This window comes from Pteropus medius, unplaced genomic scaffold, assembly GCF_902729225.1.
Source record: "Pteropus medius unplaced genomic scaffold, Ma_sr-lr_union100, whole genome shotgun sequence".
Taxonomy (NCBI): Eukaryota; Metazoa; Chordata; class Mammalia; order Chiroptera; family Pteropodidae; genus Pteropus; species Pteropus medius.
This window is the reverse complement of record NW_024349800.1, coordinates 22,664,617-22,677,235: the sequence shown is the minus strand read 5'-3', so window position 1 is coordinate 22,677,235 and position 12,619 is coordinate 22,664,617. Positions and strand designations below refer to the sequence as shown.

The following is a 12,619-nucleotide window of genomic DNA, read 5'->3' as shown; positions in this document are numbered from 1 at the left end:
CACAAGATATTGACATTGATATAGTCAAGATACAAAATTTTTCCATCACCAAACAGATCCCTGTGTTGCCTTTTTATAGCCTTACCCACTCCTCTCCTCTCCCTTAACCCCTAAAAACCATTAATCTCTTCTCAATTTCTACAATTTTATCACTTCAAGAATGTTATATACTTGGAATCATACAGTATACGATCTTTTGGGATTGGCTTTCTTCACTCAGCATAATTCAGCTGGGTTGTGGCTTGAATCATTAGTTCCATTTCGCTGCTGAGTAGTGCTGAACACACCATAGTTAGTTTAACCATTCACTCATTGAAGGATCTGAGTTGTTTCCAGTTTGGGGCGATTATGAATAAAGGTGCTATATACATTTGTGTACAGGTTTTTGTATGAACTTAAGTTTTCATTTTTCTGGGATAAATGCCCAGGTGTACAATTGGTGGGTCATGTGGCAGTGGGATGTTTAGTTTTTAAAGAATCTGCCAAGCTGTTTTTCGGTGTCTATAATATTTTACATTCCTATAAGCAATGTATCTATGACCCAGTTTCTCACCATCCTCATCATTTGGTGTTACTAATTTTTATTCTAGCCATTCTGATAGGTCCGTGTTTATCTCACTGTGCCTTTAATTTGCACTTCCCTAATCTAATGTTGGACATCATTTTGTTATCTGTATATCCTCTTTGGTGAAATGTCTCTTCATGTCTTTTACCTAATTGGATATATTTTTTTAGTGTTTAGTTTTGAGAGTTCTTTATATATTCTAGATACTAGCCATTTGTCAGATATGTGATTTGCAAATATTTTCTCCAAGTCTTTTTATCTTTTCAAGATAAGTCTTGCATAGAGCTAAATTTTCAACTTTGATGGTCTAATTTGTCAATTCTTCCTTTTATGGATCATGCTTTTTGTGTGTAATACTATTTATTTATTATTTGTTTGTTTGTTTATTTTTAGGCGAGGCGACGTATTTATTTATTTATTTATTTTTAGGTGAGGTGACCCTTGGTTGACCTCACAGAATGCAAGGACCTTGTCAGCTTACAATCTCTTATTTTTCAAAGTTTTCACGCCTACAGCACCTGGTCTTCCTAGGTGGTCTCCCATCCGAGTACTAACCAGGCCTGACCCTGCTTAGCTTCTGAGATCAGACGGGATTGGGCTTGTTCAGGGTAGCATGGCTGTAGACGACAATTTATTTTTTAATGGGCCTAGGTCTTAAATGAGTAAGAGTTTGCTAAGTTGAGAAATGAGAAAGAATATTCAAGGCTAACGTATCAGAATGGCAACACTCGCTATGATGCCAGTTGACTTAAAAATAAGAGAACTGGAGAACCGTTTGACAATCCTATACTTACAATAATGCTCTATTTGTATGTAACCATAAGTTCTATACTCTTTATAGGAAGGTAAGAATGAAGAGCAATTGTTCTATGGTTATAATTTTAAATATTTGAGGATTGGTTAATATAGACACTTTCTTTAAAAACGAAGAAATTATAAATGCCAACCACTCTGAGACAATATATAATTTCAGATACCAGATATGGAACTCAGAAAGAATTTTCCTATACAAATAATGTGGTGGTAATTAGATAAAGGTGAAGAGTATTGTGAATAGAGGGGCCTCTCCTTTATTTGACAGGATCATTTTTATGGACTGTTCTACTTAAATGAATTTTCCAGATAATTGATGAAGACTACCTCTTTCAGAGTGCCAAAATGTTTTTACTTTTAACCACAATGGAGGACTCTGGATCGCCATTACTAAATCTAAGTATTTTACTATGTGGTAATGTTATTAAATGAGCAGTGCCTCAGGGCTACCAAAGTTCACAGGACTGGTTGCCCCTATATCAAATTCCTCTGAACTGCCAGCTTAGCTTTCGCCTCGGCCTTTTATATGTCCATATTTGTTACTGGACAGTCTGCTCTCAATTTTTGCAGCTGTCAAGAGGCCTGTTTCTCACTACACTTCCTCCTAATCTGCAGTGGTTTGGGAAGACCTATAACTAAGCCAGTAAGGGTTCTGTCTAAATTAAGAGTAACAGGCGCTGAATGGGGACATGATTTCACTTACCTCTGAGCAGAATGCATGAGTGCGTGGCCATGTGATACCCATTTAATGCTGCTGAAAGGTCTGCACAGAGACTTCCAGCTTCTTTAGTAATAATATATATTCTTCTTTTTTTAGCAATAATTTTTAGTTGAGCCCATGAGTACCTTACCAAAAGCTAAATCTCTTATCTTTTTTTTGTAGCTCGGTGGCCATGTTACTATATTCTGGCAAACAGAATATAAGCTGAATGTTGTTTTCATGCCTGCTAATACAACATGCATTCTTTAGTCCATGGATCGAGGAATAATTTTGACTTTCAAGTCTTATTACTTCAGAAATACATTTCATAAGGCTATATCTGTCATAGACAGTGATTCTTCTGACGAATCTGGGCAAGGTAAATTAAAAACCTTCTGGAAAGGATTCGCCATTCTAGACGCCATTAAGAACATTCATGACTCATGAGAAGAGGTCAAAATATCAGCGTTAACAGGAGTTTGGAAGAAGTTGATTCCAATCCTCACGGATGATTTTGAGGGGTTCAAGACTTCAGTGGAGGAAGTAAATGCAGATGTAGTGGAAGTAGCAAGAGAACTAGAATTAGAAGTGAAGCCTGAAGATGTGACTGGACTGCTGCAATCTCATACTAAAACTCAAACAGATGAGTTGCTTCTTATGAATGAGCAGACAGTTGTTTCTTGAGATGGAATCTACTCTTGGTGAAGATGCTGTGAAAATTATTGAAAGGACAACAAAGGATTTAGAATATTACATCAATTTAGTTGATAAAGCAGCAGCAGGGTTGAGATGACTTCAATTCTGAAAGAATCTATACTGTGGGCAAGGTGTTATCAAACAACACTGCATGCTACAGAGAAATTGTTTGTGAAAAGAAGAGTCAATTGATATGGCAAATTTCACTGTTGTTTTAAGAATTGCCACAGCCACCCCCAACTTTCAGCAATCGTCACCTTGATCAGTCAGCAGCCATTAACCTAGAGGCAAGACCCTCCACCAGCAAAAAGATTATGACTCACTGAAGGCTCCGATGATGGTTAGCAGTTTTTAGAATAACATATTTTTTAATCAAGGTATGTACATTGTTTTTTTAGATATAATGCTATTGCACGCTTAACAGATACAGTGTAGTGTAGACATAGTTTTATATGCACTGAGAAACCAAAAAATTCATGTGACTTGCCTTATTGTGATACTTGCTATATTGTGTTGGTCTGAAATGGAACTCACAGTATCTCTGAGATATATCTGTAATTACAATATACTGTGATATGAGCTCCAAGGTAATGGTGTAACTGAATGAAAGAACAAAAGCTCCTAGACCTGGTCTGAGAACCAAGAGAGAAGAGAAAAGGGAAAGCAAGTAAGAAATGGCTGCCACTATCTAAGGAACTGCCTTCTCGGGGAACCTGGAAGGTTTATCACCATATCCCAGCACTAGCAAAGTATTTTATTACCTGGCTTATTCCAGGTAATAAAAACTGAATGAAGAGAGGTCATTCCTCTTCTTATGCAATGTGACCCAGTAACTAAGAGTTCACTTTTGTCTGCAAAATTACAAAACCACTGGATGTGATTGTTGTCTTTAGTCTCTGGGATTAATTGATCCTTTTCTGGGGATTCCTATGATCTGATATTTCTTAATTCTGCATTAAATGTAAGCATAAGAATTCATTTAATTTAATTCAACAAATAATTGAGTGCCCACAATGACAGAAATCTATTTTACTGGAAAATTTATACATTTCATGAGACTTATTTTCTAAAAAACAATGTCTGCCAAATAAACCTTGTAAGAAAGGCTAGGTTCTAGGAAGGTCCGGGTTGTTTTGTTTTGTTTCGTTTTTAACATATAGGAAAGAAGTCCTGAGAAGAAATAATCAAGAACTCCCTTGCCTAGGATGAGCCATCTAGGAATAACAATAAGAAAGAAGGACAGTATAGATAGAGAACTTGAACTCAGGACAGAAAAAACACTCATTAAAACAAATCAAAAAGAAAAGTAAATTGAGTATGGATAGTCACATTCGTTTTATATCTCTCTGGTAATTTGTGATGGCTTTATATATCATCCTCTGCAACATTAAATCTTAGAATTCAAATTTGCTTGGTGTTTATTTCTCACTACTTTATAAATACAGCCCCCTCCACATACAAACCCTCCTACTAGAGATTCAAAAAGAGAGAACATTAGAGAAAATACAAAGTTACAGCTATAATACATTTACTTACAGCATTTTGAACTATAAAAATATCACTGATGCACAGCTGTCAAATACAGCAAACTCTAAAAATGTAGAAGGCAAGCATGCATACAGGAAACAAGAGTGCAAACAATTCTCAACCATAATGGGTGTAACTATTGCTCTGTCACGCTTAATCCCTGGGATTCACAGCACTTAAAGAATTCCTGGTAGCTGAAACTGTACAACAAGCAGGAAGAACAACACTCCTGTCCTTACAACTGGCTCTTCTCTGGGCCAGTCAAAAAGTCTCCTACAATTCTGAGCATCATACCCTATCTAATCAAACCATCATAATTCCCTCAGAAAAGGAATCCTTAAAAAGTTTTTCTTAAGTCTGCCCTATCAGTCTATTAATTCCAAGTCTTTTGCCTGGAATAAAAATTCATACTTCAGAAGAAAGATTATCCAAACAGAAAGAAAGCATTCTTTATCCAAACAGAAAGAAACAACAAGCACATTACAAACTATGGAATGACTAAATACAGATAGAAATTAGAATTTGAAATTGAATTCCATCTATAATCCTGAAATTCTAATTTTGGTTGTTTTATCATTGTACATCTTTCCTCTATCCCCATCTCCTACACCAAGGAACCTTTTAAAAATACTATTAGAATGTAGAACTGACTGGTTTGGTTTCAAGTATTTTTTTCTATGTCTGGGAGGCTCATAAACAGTGAGGTAGGTGTGTCAAACGATGAAGAGCAAAAAGAAACTGAAGGAGGGAGCTGGTTTATGTCATTTGATTCTAAGATTTCATAAGCAAAACAGAAAACCTGCATAATCCATGAACAAAATAATCCGATAATGAATAATCAAGAAAAGATATGAATTTACCAAATATCCTAGTGATTACTAGAATTATACTTGATTTTAATTTTTTCCTTGGGCTTCTATTCAGTATTTGCTGAAAAGAAAATTAAGTAGTTCATCTTACAATTTGGATAAAATCAAAATTTTAAGACCACTTTCTTTAAGGACAAAATTATTCCTTATACATTTTTACCTTGCTTCATCATTTTCCTTCATCAAAATTCTGTCACTGACTAACACTACAAATAGTAGCACAGATTATTTATCCATGGGTTTGATAACTGTTAAAATTATACATCATCATTTGGTAGGTTTGTGATTTGGTCTCTGTATAGTTTTATTTTGGCAGATATTTGTTTATAACCTACAGTACTGAATAATACTTCCCAGCAAATGTGTACTATGAAAAGATGCTTTTAGCAAATGAAATCTACAAATGTCCAACGTATGTTTTTCAATATATTTAACTGACTTTTCCTGAAACTTATGTTATTGGTCTTGATCTCAAACTTTTCAACACTGGCTTCATATTATTTTTTTTTGTTCAAAACTGAAAACAAAGTACAGCACTTAATGTAGAAACTGTGGAGGTTTTTTTCCCAAATACTATTTTTCCATAAGTATAACTAATTATCCTTCACAGGAATCTTTCTAAAATAGTTGATTATGACTAAACTTGTAACAAACACTTGTTTAAATAAGTTTTATTGTAGTTAAATACTAGGTTTCTAAACAAGGCCATGTACCTCAAGTAGAGGACAATTATGGAGTTAGCTTTTTAGTTTTCGAAATCCCTTTTAACAGTGTACTATATAGTGTGTTTTAATTTTTTTTTATGGTGACATTGGTTAACAAAATCCAATGTTTCAGCTCTACACTTTAACAGTAAGGCGCAGTGTGTGTGTGTGTGTGTGTGTGTGTGTGTGTAGAGAGAGAGAGAGAGATTACACTGTGTGTTCACCTCTCATAGATTTCTTTTTGTAACCACATATTTGACCCCCTTTACCCTGTCTACCTCTCCCAACTCCCTTTCTCCCTACCTTCTGGTAACCACTAGCCTATTGTCCATGTCCATGAGTCTCTGTTTGTTTGTCCTGTTCACTTGTTGCTTTTAGGTTTATATCCCACATATAAGTGATATCATGGGATTTTTTTCTGCCTGGCTTATTTAGCTGAGCACAATTATCTCGAGGTCCATCCATGTTGTCGCAAATGGCAGTAATTCATCTCTACTTATAGCTGAGTTAATATTCCATTGTATATATGTACCACAGCCTCTTTATCCAATCTTCTATCGTAGGACACTATCGTGTGTTTTAAGGAGGCAAAAATGAATCAGACTCACAATACATTTAATCAATTCTATTGTTTTTTGCAAAGAATCGGTTTTTGTTTCATGGTTTTTTAAATATTATTTGCCTTTTTCCTATTTTATAGATTGATTTCTCTATATTATTTCCTTCCTTCTACTCAATTTGGGTTTAATTTGTCCTTCTTTTTCTAGTTTATCCAGGCAGAAACTTAAGTCATTGATTTTGGACCTTTTTTCTTTTCTAGTGTAAGCAATAAATTTCCCTCAAGCACTGCTTTAACTGCATCTCACAAATTTTGATATGTTATAACTTCATTTTCATTCAGTTAAAACCACATGTCCAACGTCTTTTGGATATATGAAAAAGAATGCTATTGAATATGCTTGGAGAAATATGAAGTTGGAGAGAAAGTAGAAGGGTTAGAAGGAGTTGAAGTAAAAATTACCAAAGTTTTAGAAAAGGTGATAAGTACAACTTCTGATGTACCCTACAAACAGTTTTCAAAACTTAAGGTAATAGGTGGTAGCAAAACAATTGCAATTACTAGGTGTTAGGGAAAGCAGAATGCAATTGTACAACACTGGAATTTGACCAGGCCATTAGGGTCAAAAAGTTAAATGTAAAAGGTGCTTCTGATTGCCTAGAGCATAAAGATGGCTGTTTTCCAATGCATTTAAACTAAACTTCTAATCGCCCTGACTTCAGTTTTCTTTTTTCTTAATTCTAAAAGTAATCAATCACACTTAGATAAGCGGTACAACTGGAAAAGAGAAAATATCCCAAAAAAGTATATATGAGAAAAATCTTTTGATTAGTAATTTTGAAGTAGTTTAATGTATGCATTAATAACTGTAGTTCTGTAAAAAGAATATACCAACATTTAGTTTATGTTTTCACAAGTATATGCCGACTGTCTCATAATTAAGTACGCAGAGCTCAAAACTGCCAACACTACAGAGAGCTTACACTGTTAACCATTATAGAAGAGGTTGAAAGATATTTGCTAATGACTACCATAAAAGGGACGTATGACTAAGAACAGAGAGGATGTATGACTAAAAAGTCCCACTACAGTTCTTTGAAAATTCCCTGAATAACTAGGCATGCCAAATGTGGTTTGTCATAAAATTATCTGATGCTAAAGTCTGTAGTCAGACAGACTACATGCTCTGTCTGTAGGATAAAGTACCAAAACAAGACCATCAATAAGTGAAAGTGTTGATCAAATTAAAGTGTAGCCCAGTGTTCAAATTGCTACTGTGCCTGACTAAACTAACTCTACAGGTAATTCATTCACTTCCTAGGGTGCTGGACCACAGCACGGTGACCAGGAACTCTGGGCCACTGCTGTCCTTTCTCGCACTTGAAAAAGTACAGAAAGTTTCTCACAGATCCTCAAACACTAGAATAATCCAAGTCAGCACACCATAGTCAACCTTTGGTAAACCGACCTTTTCACCCCAAAGGATTACCACGACTATACCTAAACTGCAGAAATTGAAAGAAAATCCTAGTACACATTTGGAAATACATCATACTTCTTTCATATGCACAACTGTCTCTGATATGCTGACATGACACAACTGATTTTCCAAAAGAATGTTACTTTACCCGCAAATAATAATTCCAAATTATAATAGTAATAGTTACCATTGTTATATAAAACAATGCCATTTAATCCTTTAATTCTGAGTTTGCATTACATAATTTTTCAGATGGGGATACACACTCAAGGTCACATGATTTAAGGTCAGATTGAAATTCAACTTTGGCTGACACCAAAACCCATGTTTATTTCACTATACTTCACTTTTTCTTGATATTTTTCTATTTGCTACCCACACTTGTGGGAGAGAATACATTGAGCAAGTACTGACTCAAATAGGGAAGTAGTTTTGAATGACTGCAGAAATGTAACACACAGCAGTGACTTTTCATGCCATTTAATTGAGGGTGTATATTTTTTTCTTCTCAGTTTTAATATTTTTGGTCTTCTCAGTATATGCTGCTATCTGGATCTCTAAACATGTTTATAACACTATATCAGATTTCAGTAATATATGGGTTTTTAATAAAATGTACAACTCCACCATGTATAAATCTTGCATCTTTAAGAACCTATGTTCTATGTATACAATAAAAAAAGGCAGTTCTTTATTCCGTTATACAGCTGTCTTTCATTTAATATAATTAATTCGAAAATGAAGGAACTTACTTTCCTCATTAGTATTTAAATATTTCCTCTGCCTAGTGATGACCGATGTACAGTGAGAAAACTGATTTAATAAAAAGACATTTTAATTTTCTGAAACAATAAATTACAAAGTGGCATTTTGCTCTATGAAAGAATGCAGAATCCAGCATAATTAAAAACATCAAGTATCATGATTACAGAGGACACCTGTTGCCTTTGTTGCATCTATTTCTTTTGTTCCGTAATAGCAGCCCACTTTTCTGTGAGAAACCCTGTCCCCTTTCTCTCAGTCCACCAGCTGATTCTACCCTCAATACCAAGGATGGACACATGACTTAGGCCTGGCCAATCAAAGCATTGCATTCTCCCATGCCACACTGATTGGTTCACAGATACATACATGTCCCAAGAGAGGCCAATGAGATTTAATGCCAAGACTTTTGCACAAAGTGCCCTCTTTTTGCTAAAGATGCTGAGGAGACGGTTGCTTCTGGCTGTCTTTACTATCACCTGGGGACAATATACTTCAGAAAGAAGACACCACAGGAGAAAACAATGAAGAAAATAAAATCTTACATATTCCTGATGCTATTATTTGAGTAGGTTCAGGATGAGAAGGTTGGTCTTACCAGCCTGTCCCTGTCATATGGTCTTACCCTGCTGCAGGCCATCCAGCTCCTCTTGACTCCTTGTTTCCAGTCTTCTTGATAATTCTGTGAACACCTGATACCATTTTTGGCTTAAGTAGAATAGAGTCAGTAGAGTCAATGTTTTTGCAACTAAGAACTCTAACTAGCCCAATGGGCAAACAATTTTAAGATCTTGGGGTGGAAAAGGCCTACCTAGAAAGATAGATCTGTTTACATAACAATCTAAAAATGGTAATACGATAAGGAAAAATAAGTATGTGAATATGCAATTCACAAAAGAATACCAGTTAATATATACATTTAAGAATATGTAAATTAATGAGAAGAAAAAAATGAAAAGAAAGTATTGGTCTCCCGAAACAACAAATCCTGAAAAGGCAAAAAACATTTCTGTGTTGTTTATTACTGGAACTTTAGCATACACTGGCAAATAGTACACACTCAGATATTTATTAAATAAACAAATGAATCAGTTTAGAAAAGAAAGCAATTCGGTATAATAAACAGACCTTCTCATGCACTGTAGTAGAAGCACATACTGGTACACAGATATTGGAGAGCAAGTTGGCAGTATCATATCATAAAAGGTTTTAACGTACATTCTGCTAGACTCAGCAAGCCCATACCTACAAATTTATCTTACTGGAAAAAATTTTTTAAAAGTATGCAAGATATAAGTGATGTTCCCAGCAGTACACTGCTTCCAAGAGGACTGATACAAAACAATACAAATGTCTGGCAATAAAGGTTTATTAAATAAATTACTTTATATCCATTCACATTGAAATACTATGCTGCTGTTTAAAAAGATAATATATTTTGACATGGAAAGAGGTCCATGACTGAAAACAACAGAAAGCAAAATAGCATCTACACTATGACTTTATTTAATAAAGTTATTTATTTCTATATATTCCCTGGGGGAGTCTAGAAGCTTATCCATTGAAATGATGCCAGTGGATTCTGAATGCAGGGCTTAGGGAAGTTTATACACTCATGGTTTGGATCTTTTGAACAAATACGTATCTTTATAAACATAGCAAAAATAATAATAAATGACACATACACACAAACACACAGAATTAGTGCAATTTCCCAATGCATTACATTTAATATGTAGTCAGATAAAACATGAAAGAATCTTAACCTTTTCATTACGGCAATGTAAGGCTAAAAATTTACCAAACTAATAGGGAATAAAATCCTTCCTTTTCATTCTAGAGATGTAAGACCCCAGGGAAAGACATAGGCTAGAGCAGCTACCAGGTAAAGCACCCTGAGAAGAGAACTTGTTTAAATCTTATAAATGTTGCTCTTCTAAGTTAACACGAAAAGCAAAGAAACAGAAAAAGCTATGAAGGAACAAACCAAGGCCATCAGTTGTTCAGATGTTCATTACATCAATTCTGACCGGTCAGAAAACTACACTTGAAAACACATCCAAAATGCAATGAAATTATTTTGTCCGAAACCACCAGAATGTCTTTTATTTTGCTACAAACTCAAACATATTCACCCACTACTATACCCAAATCCTCAAACATATAATCAATTTTAAAAGTTGTAAGTAAATACATACATATTGGAATGTATGGAAGGCAAGATTGATGACAAGAAGAGGTAATGCAATACAAACTGTCAGTCTAGTAAATAGTACAACCAGAGCATCTGAAAATCTTGTTTCAATGGCCCGTAGTATTATGAAGCACTTAACAAGAATTCTATCTTTGAAACAGAAACCTCTCGGCAGGGTACCACAACTTGTACAATAAATCCAAGTTAATATTGTGACTGCTTCTTCACTCCTTTAAAAATTAAGGTCTATAGGGAATTCAAGCATGCTAAACTCCATCTCAGAATTTACATATTCAAGTATAGGCAGTGTGTATAGTGGTTAAGGCCCTGGGGGCAAATGGTATGAGTACAAGTCTTGGCTCTGCCACATATTAGCTATGAAATCCTGGGCAAAATAAGACCTGCTTCAGAGCTGTGATGATTAATTGAGTTAATACACACAAAGCACTTAGAACAGTTCCTGACTCAGAGAATGCTAAAAAAATATTAGCTATTACATGATTATGAGGCATAAAAATGATTCTAGTACTCTAATGCTGTGAGATAGCCATGGAACTAATGAAGTAAATTTAAGTTTTAAGACATTTTATAATTCAGCTCATTATGGCTCTGACTTTTTAAGGAAGTGGTTAATAATTAATTTTAATTATTTGAGTTGCTTTAAAACTCTGCATTAACTAAATCTTATTCATAAGATTATATAGCACGATAGTTTCTAAGAGCTCAGAGGTTTAATCGAATTATTTATTTTCTGAACCAAAATAAGATAATTTTTTTTCAAATAGATAATTTAAAGTGAATATGTTTATTGGTTGCAGGTTTTACTCTGAAAAAAAAAAAACCTACGCAAACATGACACATACACTTCAAAGAAGTGGTAATGAGGCATTTATGCTACTAATTACTATAAATTAGAAAGGGACCATTGCAAAATCCAACTATATGAAAAGCATAGTACTAAAAAATGTCTAATCCTAGATGTACTCCATCCCCTCCCATTCTAGCAAAATGAAGCTTCTTTCTTTTTACTTCTTTATCACTCCATTATTACCCATCCCTTAATTTCAATAACACATCATTAGATTTCATTTCATTCCTCCATTTCAATAGGGATGCTCTTTTAAAATAAATATCTCTTCATTTTTGCAAAAACTCGTGAAGCCTAAATACTGGCCAACTCATCAGGTCATTTCACCTAAATATAGCACTGCTGGTTTAGATAGAGACAATCTATAAGACTCACACTACTAGAAATCTACTATATCTCAATGTATTTACCATTTATCTTAGTGCGAAGACCATGATTTTGTGTCTTGATCGGTGTTATTTGTTTTCTTCTGAGATTTGACACATCTCTTTGTGGCAGGTTCAATTGTTTAAAAGTCATTAATACAACCCCCTTTTTTGGTAGAGAAATGTCTGAATTTTGCCAGCAACTTCTTTCACTTGGTCCTCAATTTGAAAAAAAAAAGATGGTCTACTGGGCCATAGCATACGCTCTAGCAAAAGTCTGATCTTGTGCTGTAAATTATAGTCTAACTTCAAATCACACATATGAATCAGCACATGCCACTGTCACTAAAATTAACAATAATTTCTAACAGTATTGTTTTCCATGTATCAACTTACTTAGTCCTCACAATAAACCAAAGAGGTAGATATTATTTTCATGATGACTTAAATATGGGAAATCTGAGGAAAAGAGAGATTAAGTAACATGACCAAAGTCACAAATGTTGTGAGTGATGGT

General features: G+C 34.6%; 1 protein-coding gene and 1 pseudogene across 3 annotated transcripts in view; both read right to left on the bottom strand.

Moving 5' to 3' along the window:
* Positions 1–12,619, bottom strand: part of SERTAD2 (SERTA domain containing 2) — a 104,331-nt gene that overhangs the window by 54,017 nt on the left and 37,695 nt on the right. The gene's annotated exons all lie outside the window — the stretch shown is intronic.
* Positions 1,072–1,190, bottom strand: LOC120622222 (uncharacterized; annotated as a pseudogene).